The sequence below is a fragment of the Camelus bactrianus genome, chromosome 4 (genome assembly GCF_048773025.1).
Source record: "Camelus bactrianus isolate YW-2024 breed Bactrian camel chromosome 4, ASM4877302v1, whole genome shotgun sequence".
Classification (NCBI taxonomy): Eukaryota; Metazoa; Chordata; class Mammalia; order Artiodactyla; family Camelidae; genus Camelus; species Camelus bactrianus.
This window is the reverse complement of record NC_133542.1, coordinates 85,650,361-85,667,123: the sequence shown is the minus strand read 5'-3', so window position 1 is coordinate 85,667,123 and position 16,763 is coordinate 85,650,361. Positions and strand designations below refer to the sequence as shown.

Sequence of the window (16,763 nt, the reverse complement as noted above, 5' to 3'; positions counted from 1 at the left end):
TCCTGTAGACTCCAGAAGAGAACGCTGTGCAGCTGACACCTGGATTTTAGCCCAGGGAGACCCAGAAACTACAGAATGGCAAGATGCTACACTCAGCTGTTGTCAACAACTAAGGTTGTGGTTATTTGTTACAGCAGCAATAGAAAACCAGTACAACCAGTGACACTTCTCGGTGGCCTGACTGCAGTCTGGGGCACCTAGCTTTAGGAGCCCATCCTAAAAGGAGCCTGTCAGAATGCCCCATTTTCCAGAAGTACATCTTGTGTAACCAGGTAGAATGATGTATATAAACACTCCGCCCAGTGCCTGGCAGGCAAAGCCATTCAAGGGCGGGTGATGCCCAGGCTCCACCTACACTTTGCTTCTGAGGTCACGGCCTCAATGAGGGACACGCTGAAGAACAGCCTGGTGGAGTACGACCCGTCCCAGGAGGATCAGGGGAAGGGCACTTCAGAAGGTGCTGGGCTTGGAAATGCCAGCACAAGTCCCCGGGTGAAGACTGAGGTCGCTAAGCATGTAATAGGTGCTTGATGAATGACTGCTGTCATTATTAATGCCAGCATCATTTGCATTTTGTCATGGTCATTATTGCTATTTTTTTTTAACCAAATCAACTGATCAGGTCTGTTTTTGAGGAAAGTCCTCTGGGGCTAAGACAGAAAATTAGTCAGAGGCCAGAAGAGTCAGATCACAAAGAGAACCAGGAGGAGGCTGCTGGGCACACAACCCACTCCTGTCTTGGCAGGCACTGAGTCCTCTCGGTGATTCACTCCGAGAGGAATGTGGCTTAGAGAAGTCCAGTGACTTACTCAACTAGAAAAGCCAGAAAATGCCAAAGCAGATATTGATCCTTGTTTTGCACACAGACAGGAAGATGGGTAATTTCTTTGCCCTGGACACCAAAGTAATTTCATGGGAAAGTCAGCACATCTTGTCAGTTCCCTACAGAACCCGAATTTGGGGTAAAATCCTAGATTCTCAATACACCATTAGTCAGGGTCAGTAGAAGTGACTACAGTAACAAACAAGCCCCAGACATCAGTGGTTTAACATAAGAAGACCTTTTTCTTGATTACATCTCAGCCCCCGACCATTCAGGGACCCAGCTCCTTCCCTCTTGGGGCTTGTCCTCCTCTACCCATTCCCTAGTAGATGGGGAAAAAGGCAAAGATCTTGTGTCAGAGGGGTGTTTGAGGGGCATGGTATTACACTTTTTACTTTGATAAAATAAAATTAAATAAATTTAAATTTTATTTAGATGAAATCTACAATCAACAGTTGTAGATTTCCATGAAGTTCTAAGAAATAATATAGAAAGATCCCATGGCCCCTTCACCTAGTTTTCCCCAATGGTAACACCTTACAAAACTGTAATTCGATGTCACAGCCCATGCCAACATTGATAGAAAGTCAAGGCAAAGAACAGTTCCATCACACTAAGTTTCCTCACATTGCCCTTTTACAACCACATCAGCTTCCCTCCCACCTCCATCCCTTCTTAACCCCCTCATCTGTCCTCCAGTTCTGTACTTTGGTCATTTCAATAATGTATATTTGGAATCATACAGTATGTAACATTTTGAGTTTCGAATTTTTTTACTCAGTATAATTCCTTGGAGATTCTTCCAGGTTGTTACATGTAACGATAGTTTATTTTTTTTTTTTATTATTGAATGGTATGCTTCGGCATGGACATATCACAATTTGTTAACCATTCACCCAGTGAAGGAGATCTGGGGAGGGCATAGCTCAGTGGTACAGCCCATGCCTAGCATGCACGAGGTCCTGGGTTCAATCCCCAGTACTTCCGTTTAAAAAAAATAAATAAATAAAATCTAATTTAAAAAAATAAGAGAGAGATCTGGGTTGTTGCCAGTTTGGGGCTAGCATGAATAAAATAAACATTTTTATTGAGATTTATATATGAACATAAGTATATAAGTCTATTCCTCTGGGATAAACGTTCAGGAGTGTAATTGCTGAGGTAGAAGATATTTGCAAATTTAGTTAGTTCCGAGAGTTTTGTTTGTTTATTTGTTTGTTTGTTTTTAAAGAAACTGCCAAACTATTTTCCAGTGTGGTTGCACCATTTTATATTCCCACCAGGAATGTATGATTGATCTAGTTTCTCCACACTTGCACCATCGTTTAGTGCTGCCACTATGTTTTTGTGTTAGCCAATCCGATAGGTGTGTGACGATATCCCATTGTCATTTTAATGTTCATTTCCCTAATGGTTAATGATGTTGAACACCTTTCATAGGCTTGTTTCTTCTGTAAATCCCTTTTTGCTGAAATATCTCCTTGTGTGTTTTGCCCATTTTCTAGTTGGATTGTTTGCTTTTTGACTATGGATTTTTGAGAGGTTTGTGTGTATTCTAGATATATGCATATATGTTTTACAGATGTTTTCTCCCAGTTGCTATCTTGTCTTCTCATCTTCTTAAAGGGGTCTTTCTCAGAACAAAGGTTTTTCATTTTGATGAAGTTTAATTTATCAATTTTTTTTCCTTTTATGGATTGTGATTTTTATGTCAAGACTAAAAATGCTTTGCCTAGCCCTGGATTCCAAAGATTTTCTTCTGTTTCTTTTTCTAAAAGTTTTATAGTTTTATGTTCAAGTCCATGACCCATTTTGAGTTCATTTTTGTAAGGCGTGGAGGTTCTTATGGGCTGAGCCTGGCCGTGGCCACATCACTTCCGCTCACATCTCATTGGCCACGACGCAGTCACATGACTCCACCTGACTGCAAGGGAGGCTGAGAATGCATTCCAGGGGTGTGAACAGCAGGAAGAGGGACACAGGTACCAGGCATGGCAAGTAACAAGCACTCCATTCTCTGCCACACCTGGTTATATGCCAAAAAAAGGTACTCCTTGCTCTGTTCATGTGTTCCAGAATATTTACCAAATACCTGGGATCTGGCAATATTGCTGTCCTGGGAATGGAATGTAATAGATAACTGCTAAATATTTATTTATTTTTTTAAAGGAGGAATTAATTTTTTAAAAGGTGGGGGAATCTCACTTTAACTTCACATTGTCTGTCCTGCAAGATCAAAATCGTGCTTTCTGTTTTACTGCCTGAGGAAGCTGCGTTTTTCTGCCCCTTGTGGGAGGTTTTTGGATGAGGTTGCCCTGGGTGTGGTCTCCAGAGCCACAAGTAAAAGTCGGGGTCTCAGGAGGACAAGTGGATGCTGCAGGCCCAGCCCTCTGTTCACCTGGTACCCGGGGCGGGGGAGGGGAGCGGCAGGTGAACAGAGGGCTGGGCCAGGTGGGGCAGACAGTTGAGCTTCTGTTTAGCAAGGGAACAAGGACATGAATTCCCAAGGGCAGAGGGCAAAAGGGTCAAAGAGCAGCTCTCGAGTTGGAATATGAGTGAGTTTACTGTGGGAGGTGACACCATCATCTGAGGTGGCAGCTGGCTCCACCAACCCCGGAAGCGAGCGGAGGGAGGAAACCTTCCTGGATGTGGAGTGACCACTTGGCCGGGAATCTCTGGCCCTTATTTCATCTCTGCGGTTCACGCTCTGGGCTGGGGAGGCCGAGGTCAACAATCTCACCAGCATGGTCACAGATGAAGAGGAAACTTCAAAAAAAGACTTGGAAGAGAGAACTCGTTTTCCTAACCGTCCACACCGCTTGAGGTTACGGAGCTGTGTGCCCCTTTGAGACATCCCGGAACTGTGTGGGTTCCTGTTCCAAACCAAACCAGAACTCCTGGGCCTCCAGCTTTGTACGTATTCTTGGCAAAAATCATCTTCTCATTCCAAAAAGTGTGAGTAAAAGAAGAAAGAAGGCACACAAGTCTTCTCTCTAGGTTGCTCTCCTTAAAGCACCCCCGTGAGAGGCAAGTGGGGACAGCCTGAGAAGGTGGCACAGGCTCCCCCACCTCCCCGGGGGACGATCACTCCACAGCCGGGAGTGGATGGCAAAGGAAAAAAAAAAAAGAAAAGAAAAGAAAAACATGAAAAATTGTTGCTGTCTTTGCTAAGCTAGAGATGGCAGGGATGTCTGCCTGGGCAGAGGCTTCGGGAAACACATGCCTTGAACAAGGAGCTGCCCTGCGGCACCTGACCCGGGCTGGGGGCTGAGGGCCTCCTTCTGGGGGGAAATGTGTGTGTTCCTTGCATCTCTGCACAAAGGTGGTTTCAACTATCCATTTGGTTCCGTTTTCTTCTCTAACAGCTGAGTTCAGGGGGGTGCTGGCTTTTGTGTGAGCTGTCTGTAGGATGGGGTGCACACACTGTGGCCACCCATTTTTTTCATCCACTTGTTGCTAACAGAGGGCCACCTAAGCCATGGGCCTTCCTGCTGTGAGTCACTGCTGTTTGTCAGGGCGAGGAAGGAGGAGTGAGGGTGTGTGTGTGTGTGTGTGTGTGTGAGGGGGTGGTGGGGGCAGCCGCCCCAGTTCCGATCTGTGTCTGTGTGTGGTCTGAGGCTCCCCCTCACTTCATGAAACTCAGACTTCATGCCTGGCTCGGGTCAAACTCGCGCGTCCCTGAATGAGTCCCTTGTCCACTTTCTAAAACACTGCCGAGGTTTGAAAGGGCTCTGTGGGTAGACGGTTACTATCAGCAAAAGCAGACCAGCCGACGACGTATTTAGGAAGCATCTTCTAATATTCAAACATCATAACCTTCAGCGAGACGTAAGCAGTCGTGGCTGACAAGAGGGCAGAGGGGAGAGAAGCTGGGAATGACCGTTCCTCACGGTGACCTTGACGTCCGGTGGCCAGGGCCGGCTCTGGGCACTGGGACTTCTCACCCTGGGACCGAGTGGGAAATGAGGGCCTGTCCCACCTCCAAAGTGGGGGGAGCCCAGGAGCACTTTCTGTGGCATTCACTTGCTCACGGCCCCTTCCTGATCAGATGCGGTTTGAGCCTAAGAGAAGGCAGTGTTTCCCATCCCTGGGAAAATAAAAAGCTTTGGGCATCCCCACCTTGTATAAAAAGAAAGCTCTCTGATGTCCAAGCCGGGGACGGGTACAGCAAATATTGCTCTCCCCACCACCACCACCACAGGACATGGCTGTGATGGCTGGAGGATCGCCGTCCCTGAGGCCAGCAGAGACCGCGGCCCACCCCGCCGGCCCCCTCCCACAGCAGGGCGGCACCAGGCACCCACCCACTGGGCTCCCTTCCGCCAGCTGGAAGTGGCTTTCTGGTTTATGGAGCAGGACGGAACTGTAAAGTCAGCCGTCCTCACCGGCCAGAGTAAAGTCAGCGCCCTCCCCATCCCAGGCCGAAGGAGGCTTCCAGAGGCCCCTCCAAGCCTCTGCCAACCAGACGTGGGGTCCAGGCTCCTGGGCCAGACCCTGTCTGTGCCACCCCAGGGCTCTGAATGGGCTCCCTTGTCTGCCAGACCAAACAAGGTCCCTGTGGGTGGGGCTGGAGGTTACGAGGGACACGGCAGAGGACAGGGGACTTTTTCTCTCTGGATGTTCCATTAGGGAAAGCCTGCCAAGAGCTTTGCCAGAGGGTCCAATCTGCCACCCCAGTGTTATGGATTCACCGATAAATAGCCCCATTCAAGGAAGACAAGGCCCAAAGGGCCCTTATAACGCCACTGCTTCCCAGCGCCCCAGCCAGAGCCACCTCCCGTCCGCCCCAGGCTGCCACCCAGGTTTCCTCCCTGTGTCGGGCTCACGCAGTTCGTCTGCCTGGCTTATAGATGCTCTGTGTTCTGGGGCACACAGTTTCCTAGCCTTAGCTTCTGTCTTCCCACCTATAAAATGTGAGTATGGATAGCTGGCTCACAGGGCTGTTGCGGGGTTGAGATAGTGCCCGGTCTCGGGAACTGCCCAGGGAATGGCTGCCTCATTCCAACCCTGAAGCAGTTTGGGGAGGTCCCATGGCCTTGCTGACAGCCCAGGAGCCCGAAGGCAGCAGGAGCCCGGGGGGCTGTGTGACCTGCTGTCAATCCACCTCTCAGAGCCCATTTCCAGTGGGGACTGGTGGGGTGGGTGGTGGGGCAAGGTACAGGAGTCTGACTTCTGACCGCGTACACCTCCTACCTCAGTCTCCAGCCCTGGAGGCACCCGCATGTCTTCTTCACCCCAGGGACCTCTAAGACCCCTCCCCTCCAAGCCCCCTGTGGCCCAGAGCTCAGAGTGCAGCCTCGGGGAGCCCTGTGCTCGCTGCATTGGCAGGTGACCCAAGATGGCAGAGAGGACCCGCTTCCCCTCAGACCACTTGTCCTGTGGGCTTCCTGTGGTTTCCTTCTAAGGAAGTCTTGGGAAGGGAGATTTCTTGTGTCTGTGGCTTAAGGGGCATGATTTGAGGCTGTGGACTCCCTTAGACAACCGTGCCTCACATTTGGACACTACCGGGTAAGGAGAAGGAGGAGTGTTCTGCAAAAAGCAGGTGCTCAGTAAGAGCTTGTTGATCTCATTTAGTTAATCCTGAAAGGAGACAGCATTAAAAAACGAGAAAAGAGTGCTAAAAGGAGGGCAAAGCAAGGGTGGGAAGGAAGGTATTCCAAACTCAGAATTGTTAGAGAAGCAATCCTGTGGCAGGTGCCACGAGGAAAGAAGAGTGTTGACCCGGGCAGGCAACCTAACATTGGTACCTGAGTCCCTGCGCTCGTGAGGGGCTGACGATGCCTATCCCTGCGCCGAGGAGGAGGGCCCAGGCTCAGAGTCAGAGCACGATGAACGGCTGGTCCATGCCCCCTGCGCGTCTTAGTCTTCTGTAGAAATAGGACCAGGGCCCGGGCGCAGGCTCCCAGAGGATGTTGGCCCCACTCCCTCTGGAGGGTCTTGTGCGCATCCCAGTTTAGGGCCCAGGAGCCCAACTGCACCTCTCCAGCACCCAGTGCTGGGCCTTGGAGCATCTCTGAGAGTCCCTGGGCTCGGCCACTGGCTGGTGGACTCCTAAAGCAGGACCGACCTGCGATGACCGCCAGGACCCACATTCCAGTCAGGAGACTTCTGCCACTGAAGCTGCCGGGTGAAAAACTGCAAACCACCAAAACAACCATCGACAGAAAACTAAGTGAATACATTAGATAGAACCATAGGTTAGAACACAGCACAGCCATTATAAAGCGGGGACTGGAGTGATGGCATGCTAGTCTGAGTGAGCACTAATGCGTAGTAAGTCAAGCCAGCCAGGGCCAGAGTTGCGGCTATAGAGAAATTCCTTTTATATAAATCAAAAGTTCATAATCGTTCCTGATTTAGGAGCTGACATTCTTCTGTAAGTGTCCGATCTCTAGCAGTTCCTTTAAGGGAGGGGCACCTGGGATTTCATTGTACATTTCTCTGTCCTGTTGTTGGTTTTTGGTTTTTTTTTTTTTTTAACTCTATGTACGTACTGCCTTTAGTTCAAATAATAAGAACTGTACGTAATCCAAGAGATTAAGGACACTTGGAGGGACTTCGGTTTAAAGTAAAGCAGGAGCTGATTGGCGGGAAGGAGGCAAGAGACCCCCAATGGGGTTTAGCGTATTTGTGACAGTGGCGGCAGCTTCAGCGCAAGCTGCTACTGATTAATACCAGAGCCCTCCAGATGAATGGGATGCAAACCACAGACCAGTTATGAGAATCCCAAGAAGGGAACTCCCTCTTCTGTCTGCCCACCCACTCACAGAACTGGCGTGTCTCCCCGCCTCCCCGCGCCCGCCCGCCCCACCACAAAGGGGTCGGGGAGGAAAGCAAGCCGTGCGGCTGCTGATAATAACATCCTCCTGTGGACAAATCCACTCTGCATTTCTCCCCTCTCTCTGCTCAGGGCTGCAGCCAAGTAAGTGCTCAGAGGAGGGAGATTTAAAAGATGCAGGGGAGCCGCTTGCTCACGTATTTAAAAAAAAAAAAAAAAAAAAAACCCATGGTTGGCAATGAAAAGAATCCTTTTTCCTGGCACTCAAACAGAACGCATGCAGCGGAGCCCCCGGGAGCTGGCAGCGCGCTGAGAGGTAAACCGCTATTGTGAAGTGTGTGAAATGCACCGCCTGGAAAGGCTCCGTCCGGAAGTGTGGGCTGTTCTTCCAAACACGCTCCATCCAGCCTCTTAGTTCCACGGCCCTCTGCTCTGAAAGAAAGGACGGAATCAAGTCAGCCCTATTTCCCGAGTGTTTCCCACGTCCAGCTCTTTGTAGCGAATGTGAATATGAGGTAGCCCCAACTTCATGGGGTCACACAGCTGACTGGACCCAGCCGACAGCCCAGCTCTGCGGTCTGACAGTGTCCACTCTGGGTTAGCGCACCTGGATTGTACTCCCGGGGTGACGATGACTAGCTGGAGGCTAATTTAGGGAGTCAGTTTTCCTCTTTTTTATTTAATTGAGGTAGAGTCAGTTACAATGTGTCCATTCCTGGTGTACAGCATAATGTCCCAGTCCGTTTTTCCTGTTGGTCTGTTTCCTCTCCCACAGGAGACAATATTGTGCATGTAAATGAGCCATCCATCAAACCTCTAATCTGGCATACATGCGTAAGTACGTGTGTGTTTATTTTGGAGGGCTGGCTTTGGGGATGATGGGGAAAAACCACGTCCACCAAAATCAAGGTAAGTAAGAACAGGAGATAAAAGTGAATCTGGACCAGAGAGGGCTTTGCTGGATGGAAAAAGCTAAGATGCTGTGAAGAGAAGGACCATGGTTGGTGCAAGGAGAAGGGAGGGGCGTCAGAGACCTAAGCCTCACTCTGGTAGAAAGATGGATCTGAAAGTGTGGTGTGTGGGGGGAGGAGCTATGGGGAAAGAGGACCGACAGAGAAAGAGCCTCAAAGTCTAAAGTCTATCAAACCCGAGAAAGATAGAAGCCTCCGAGATCTAGTAAACATTTGCTTTGTCCCACTCTTTTCAGGAACACATACAGCTAATGTGTAACAAGCTCTTGCTTTATGTAATTCTTTTTTTTTTTTAAGTGTTATAAATTTTCTTTTAAATATTTTTTTCTCTTTTTTTTTACTGAAGTATGGTCAGTTACAATGTGTCAATTTCTGGTGTACAGCACAATGTCCGAGTCATGCATGTACATACATATATTCGTTTTCATGTTTTTTTCATTAAAGGTTATTGCAAGATATTGAATATAGTTCCCTACGCTATTCAGACGAAACTTCTTAAAAATCTATTTTTATATATACTGGCTAATATTTATAAATCTCAAACTCCCAAATTTATTCCTTCCCACCCCTTTGCCCATAACCATAAGATTGTTTACTATGTCTGTGAGTCTGTTTCTGTTTTGTAGATGAGTTCATAGTGTCCTTATTTTTTCTTTTTTTTTTTTAGATCCCACACATGACTGATATCATATGGTATTTTTCTTCTCTTTCTGGCTTACTTCATTTAGAATGATGATCTCTAGGTCCATCTATGTTGCTGCAAATGGCATTATTTCATTTTTTATGGCTGAGTAGTATTCCATTATATAAATATACCATAACTTCTTTATCTAGTCATCTATTGATGAACATTTAGGTTGTTTTCATGTCTTGGCTATTGTAAATAGTGCTGCTATGAACATTGGGGTGCATATATCTTTTTGAATTAGAGTTCCCTCTGAATATATATCCAGAAGTAAGACAGCTGGATTGTAAGTCTATTTTTAGTTTTTTGAGGAATATCCAAAATGTTTTCCATAATGGCTGCCCCAAAATACATTCCCACCAGCAGTATGGAGGGTTTCCTTTTTTCCACACCCTCTCCAGCATTTATTGTTCATGGATGTTTGAATGATGGCCATTCTGACTGTGTGAGGTGATACCTTATTATAGTTTTGATTTGCATTTCTCTGATAATTAGCGATATGGAGCATTTTTTTCACATGCCTATTGGCCATTTGTATATCTTCATTGGAGAATTGCTTGTTTAGGTCTTCTGTCCATTTTTGGATTGGGTTGTTTGTTTTTTTCTTATTAAGTTGTATGAGCTGTTTGTATATTCCTGAAATTAAGCCTTTGTCAGTTGCATCATTTGCAAATATCTTCTCCCATTCCATAGGTTGTCATTTTGTTTTGCTTATGGTTTCCTTTGTTGTGCAGAAGCTTATAAGTTTAATTAGGTCCCATTTGTTTATTTTTGCTTTTATACCTATTGCCTGGGTAGACTGCCCTAGGAGGACATTGCTAAGATTTATGTCAGAGAATGTGCTTTGTATAATTCTAAAGGTTCCCATTGTAGACCCAAATTCTAGAACCTAATTTATAATGAAAATGCTATGCTTATTGTTCTTGTTATCATTATTTTATAGCAATTTTATATCTTACAAATCACTTTACATGTGTTATCTCAGTTAGGCATTACCTGTTTCAGGGAAGCCATCAGTTTCATTGGCGCTTAAGAGAAGCATCAGAAATAAGGAATTCTAAAATAGGATTCAGTGTTTGTTTGGTGTGGGATCACCATCTTCCCTGGTCTTTATTGGACCCTTTTTTCTTTAAGAGATGTTTAGGAGATGCAAGAGGATGCTCTAACAAAGAGCCCTGTTCTGGCTGTGCTGAGGAGAGTCAAAAGCATACCTTTCTGATTATAATCACTAGTCTAGCATGCTATTCCCTGGAAGGCTGTGATGCAGCCACCGGGTGGAACACTAAGCCAGAGCTAAAAACGATGTTGTGAAAGATGTCAGCGGACATGGGAAGATATTCGTCATAGACTATTGAGTGAAAAAAAAAAAACCCCTACAGTGAGTCTCCAGTTTTGAAAGAAATCAGTGTGCCTCTGTGTATGTGTGTGAGAGACAGTGTGTATTTTTAAGTCATGGAGAGTAGTTGTGAAAATACTGTCAATAATTTATCAGTTGGAATCCCAGGTAATGATTTTTTTTTTTTTTTTTGGTGACTTGCACTGTTTAAATCAACAGGTACTTAACATGCAAAATGTAAAAAAAATTGTTAACATATTTTAAAAAAAATCCCTGCTTATAACGCCTTGCAGACAGACCAAAGCCTCAGAGCCCCACAGGGCACTGCACCAGGGGCTCTTGTCATGCTGGGACCTCTGCATCCCGTGCAGAATGGGCCCCTTAGAGCCTTTATTCCATCCCTTGGCTACCCTGGTGTTAATCAGAAATATGCATAGTTATAGGTGAGGAAAAGAAGACTGGCCTCAGTGTCCCAGCGGAGAAGGCCAGGGTGAGCCACCCTAGACATGATGGGACAGTCTAAGTGAGGCCCCTGTCTCTGTGCCTTTTACATTTTCGTCCCCGTGCCCTCTGGGGTCAGGGGCTAGTGGTTATCGCTCTGATACGGACTCTGGGATTCTGATCTGAATTAAATCTGGTGTGCTCTCTGCCTTCTTTATGTTTCACTTTCAGTGTGCAAAATGGTGATGCCGTTTTCTCATCCAGGAAACAAAGAGGCCCTTCTAGGTGTCCTTGGACGCCTTCCTGCCCCCCATCCCATTCCAGCTGGGCTCCAGATGAGAAATATTAACCAACACTTCCTCTGTCTAAAATGATCGCCAGTGATGCTTTCATGAAAGATATTCCCAGATCATAGAAGGTCTTCTCAGTTCCCAGCAAGGCACCTGAAGTGACCTCATTCTGGAAATGTACGACCTGACCTCTCCACACGTCCCTCTTCCAGATGAAAAGCACTCTTTGGGGAGGTCTCCTTTCCCCATATTTCCCTCCTGAAAGCGGTGATCTTTGCCTCTTTTCAGTTGCCTTTCCTGTTCCAGATTCTACTATGTCCCCTATGGGTCTGTAAAATTTCCCTTTTTGGATATGTTTCAGGTTGAGGGGGTTTTAAAGCCATGGTACTCCTGATGACGAATGGATTCACTTCACAGCATCTGCTTTTTACCTCCCTTCCAGGGGATGAAAGGCTAGAGAACATTTGATGGCTAGAGGCCCAAGTATTGAGGAACTGAGCCCATGTCTTCTTCTTTCCAAGGATTATTTCTGTACTTCTGGGATGTCTTTTCCGTCTTATTAGGCTGTTTCGCACCTTGGCTTCTACTTTGGTATTCTCAAACCAGAACTGAAAAAGCGAAGTAAAGTCAACCCTGAAGGACCCGCAACCCTGGGAGGCAGGGAGTGCAGAGAAGCCTCCCCGACCCCCATCTCCTGTAGACTGCGAGTTTAATCACTGCTCTCCACCAGCTCTCCTACTGTTCCAGGTCATCGTGAGCCACTGCCCCTGGCCTGAGAGTGATGGCGTGGCCAACAAAGACTACAGAGAAGTTGGCAAGAAGGAGAAACAAAGGACACAGACAGAGATACAGCCAAGCCCTAACACCTAGGGTCGTCACATCTTTAAAAGTCACCACACCCTGAGGTGCAAGGGACAGGACCTGGGGCGGGGCTTGATCCGAGCAGTTCATTAGTTGGGAGAATGAGTCACTTAAAAGGCTCCACTCCAAGCATCAAGACATTGTGGTCCTGACCTAAGGATAGATTTGCAGGTCAAAGGCATAGAATTGAGAGTCCAGAAACAAAACCATGTGTCTATGTTCAAGTGATGTTGGACAAGGATGCCAAGACAATTCAATGGGGAAAGAACTGTCTTTTCAACAAATGGTGCTGAGACAAGTGGAGAACCACAGGTAAATGACCTACACTCCAGAAAAAAATCAACTCACAATGGATTAAAGACCTAAATGTAAGAGCTAAAACTGTAGAGCTCTTAGAAGAAAACATAGGGCCAAATCTTCTTGAGCTTGGATTTGGCAACAGACTCTTAGATATAATACCAAAAGCATAAGCAACCAAAGAAAAAAATGCATAAATTGGACATCAATAAAATAATAAACTTTTGTGCTTCAAAGGACATCATAAAAAAGTGAAAAGACAACACAGAGAATAGAAGAAGATATTTCAAAATCATATATCTGATAAGGAACTTGTTTCCAGAATATATAAAGAATACTTACAACTCATTAATAAAAGACCAAATAACCTAATTTAAAAATGAGCAAAGAATCTGAATAGGTTCTTCTCCGAGGAAGATGTACAAATGACCAAAAGCACATGAAAAGATGTTCAACATCATTAGTCATCAGGAAAATACAAATCAAAACCCCAATGGTTTGCCACTTCACACCCACTAGCATGGCTACAATAAAAAAGTCAGATAATAACAAGTGTTGGCAAGGATGTGGAATATTTGGAACCCTCATACACTGCTGGCAGGAATAGAAAATGTCACAGCCACTTTGGAAAACGTCTGGCAGCTTTTCAAAGGATTAAACAGATTCACCTTGTGACCCAGTGATTCTACATGTAGGTCTATACCCAAGAGAAATGAAAATAAGTGTTCAAACAAAACCTGGGTGTGAATGTTCACAGGAGCAAAAAGAATAGCCAAAATGTGGAGAGAACCCAAATGTCCGCCGAAGGATGGATGGATAAACAAAATGTGGTCTATCCACACAATGGGACGCTATCCAACTAGAAAAAGGAATCGTAGGGGGCACGTGAGATTTGGAGGGACTGAGGAAAAAGAGATGATCATCAGAGGCAGTAACACATGGCAAGCTTTCTCGGGGGGCACTTGGACGGGACTGTGTGCTCAGGGAAGTTCCTCACAACACAAGACTGTGCAGAAGCTTATGACAATCTCAAAGGGGAGGAGGGCAGAGGAGACCCCGGGGACGGAGGGGCCAGACCAAGGGCGTACGTGTCTAGATGGCCTCGCTTAGCAGCACAGAGGGGAGTCTTTGAGTCAGAGAGCTCTTTAGGGCTCTTGGGGCCCTAAAGCCACAGGGTTCCATCTTGTCAATGGCCGTCAGATGCTCGGTGTAGTCTCCCAGGGTATGCCAAACAGGCAGACCCTCTCGGGCTAAAAATCTGCTTATTTGGGCTGGTCTTAAAATAGCTACATGTGTAAAATTTTGCGCATGGCAGTGGCAGACTTTTGATGTAAAGTGTCTTTCTCAGCCTGATGTGAAGAAATAAACAAGCTAGGGCCATCTGGGCTCATTTGTATAATAAGAATGATGCTGTAACGTGGATGACCCTTGAACACATCATGCTAGGTGCAAGAAGCCAGGCACAGAAGACCACACAGAATACAATTCCATCTGAAATGTGCAGAATAGGCAAATCAGTAGAGACCGAAGCTGATTAGTGGTTGCCTCGAGCTGAGTGAGGGATGAGGGCGTGGGGGTGACAGATAAAAGGTATGGGGTTTCTTTTGGGGGGGATGAAAGTTTCAACATTGAGGGTGGTGATGGTTGCACAACTGTGTAAATATACTAAAAGCCATGGAATTGTACACTTTAAATGCATGAACTGTGTGTGTACGTGAATTGTATCTCAACAAAGTGTTCCAAAAAGAAAAAAAAAAATTAAAACTTTATTTTAAGAAAGGCTCCACCTGCAGGCTGCCCTCTCCTCCTCTGATGTTCCAATATGAAGTGAGCAGACGGGCCCTTCCCCATCCACCCATTACCACAGAAACGATGACATCAACCTCACTAGTGAATATGCACTCCTGCTGCCCAGCAGAACTGTGTCACCAGGGCTGAACTTTCCGAGGACGTGACATTGTACCCAGATCGATAAGTCAGGATAAAGCACACATATCCTTTTGTAATTCAAACTTTTAGAAAATGCAGAGAACATTTGCAGGAATAATATGAAGAACTCCCATATAAACTTCACGAGATTCACTTGGCCGAATTTGCTTTTTATCTCTCTATATCTCTAACTATATTTATATCTCTCTCCAGCAGTTTTTTTTTTCAGAACTAATTGAGATGTCCTTTTAGACTTAAATGATACCTCTGCACACTTAAATACTATAGCATTCATTTCCTCAGAACAAGAACATTCTCTTACCTACACATAAAGTTCAGCAGATTTAGCATGGGTACGTTACCATCGTTTATTATAGCATTAAATTTTTCCAACTGTTCTGATAACGTCCTTGTGGCATTCTCCATATCCACCCAACCATGATCTCATATGGTAATTTTTTTTTTTTTATGTCGTGTCTCTTTATTCTCAGACTGGTCCCCACTCTTTTTCTGTCTTTCATTACATCCATTTTTTTTGAAGAGCACAGGCCAGTTTTTCCATAGAATGCCCTCAGGCTGGGTCTGTCTGCTGTGTCCTGATGAAGAGATTTGGTTTTGCATTTTCAAAAGGTCGTGAATATCGTTGACTAATGACTCTCCAAAGCTAACAGGTCTTAATCCCTGGACCCTGGAGATGGTACCTTATTGGGAAAAGGGGCCCTTGCAGATGTGATGAAGTCAAGGACCTTGAGGTGGGGAAATCATCCTGAATTATCAGGTGGGCCCTAAGTGCAACCATGCAGATTCTTGGAAGAAGAAGTTAGAGGGAGACTTCACCCTCACAGAAGAGGAGGAGGTGAGGGAACTGCAGAAGCAGAGACTGGAGGGATGGGCTTCAAGCAAGGAATGTCTGCCCTGCTGACCCTGGAAGAGGTCAGGGACAGATTTTCCCTCTAGAGCCTCTGGGAGGAGCAGGGCCCTGATGACACTTTGCTTTTGGCCCATTGACACTGACTTCAGGCCTCTGGGCCTCAGAACTGAGAGAGACTAAATTTCTGTTCTTTTAAGTCACCGAGTTTGTGGTTAACTTTTTCCCACACCCCCAGGAAACGAATACAGTGGGAACAGCACAGAAATGCTGTTTTGTCCTCTTAATGCGTCATATCGGGAGGTTTTTGTCTTTTTGCTCATTTTGTTAACACCGATCACTTAGCGAAGGTGATGTCTTAGGAGTTTCCTCACCGTAACGTCACTATTTTTCCCTTTGAAATTGACAAACAACTTGTGAGGAGATACTTTGAGATTCTATATAAAGATCCAGTTTTTCATCATATTTTTCCCCACTGGCTTTAGCATGATGATTCTTGCTTGAATTAATTATTACTGTGATGGTGGCAAATGGCGATTTTCTAAATCTAAGTAATTATAAATTTATTAGTTGGCATGAGACCATGAGAAAGCATGTTCCCTCCTCCACATTTGTTTATTTATTCATTTATTTCTATCAACATAGACTCATAGAGTCCTCTTTTACTCCAAAGGTTATAATCCTAAAATAGATAAACAAGCTTCTACTGAATAGGAGCTACACTCAATATCTTGTAGTAACCTATAATGAAAAAGAATCTGAAAATGAACATATGTATGTGTATGTATGACTGAAACATTATGCTGTCCAGTAGAAACTGACACATTGTAAACTGACAATACATCAATTAAAAAAAGAAAAAAATATATATAAATAAATGTATGTATATGTTGTACACCAGAAATTGATACATTGTAACTGACTATACTTCAATTTTTTTTAAAGGTTATAATTCATCACAATCACTGTTTATTTTGATGTTCATATTATCCTAGATTTGGCCACGGGGGTCCCTTTCCAGCAGAGCTTCTGTGTCCTTTTTGCTTCTCTTTTTTGGCCTCTCTCTCTGCTCCCCACCCCTTCCATGTGTTCCCTCAGTGTGTCCCCATCATTACATCGTAGCACAAAAATCTCTTTCAGATGCATCTCATCCTTTCCCTACCCTCGTCCTGGAATCTGCAATTTCCTCAAGGCAGCCTGGCTCCACTCGGTGGGGAATGGTATTTAGAAACCAAGATCTGGGCACCAGGTGAAGACACATATTCTCAAAACATGTCCTGCAACACAGGCCTCTGCTGCTGGACAGTCTGTGAGAGCTGCCAGGTGTGTCTGGAGCTCTGCGTTTCCATGGCGTTGTCCTAGGAGTCTCTGTGAGAAGGGGTGGGTCCGAGCAGGAAACGCTCTTTTCTGGGTTGAACTGTGTGTCCCCCCCACCACCCCAACTCCCTGCCAAATTCATGTGAGTCCCAACCCCCGGGCCTTCA

At 45.7% G+C, this 16,763-nt stretch overlaps 1 long non-coding RNA gene across 1 annotated transcript; it reads left to right on the top strand.

Annotated features, from left to right (window-relative positions):
* Positions 1-5,738: 5,738 nt before the first annotated feature.
* LOC141577543 (uncharacterized) lies at positions 5,739-15,946 on the top strand. The gene is made up of 3 exons (XR_012506714.1): positions 5,739-7,917; positions 8,377-8,435; positions 11,266-15,946. It is a non-coding gene; the product is annotated as an uncharacterized LOC141577543 (long non-coding RNA).
* The last annotated feature ends 817 nt before the right edge of the window (positions 15,947-16,763 follow it).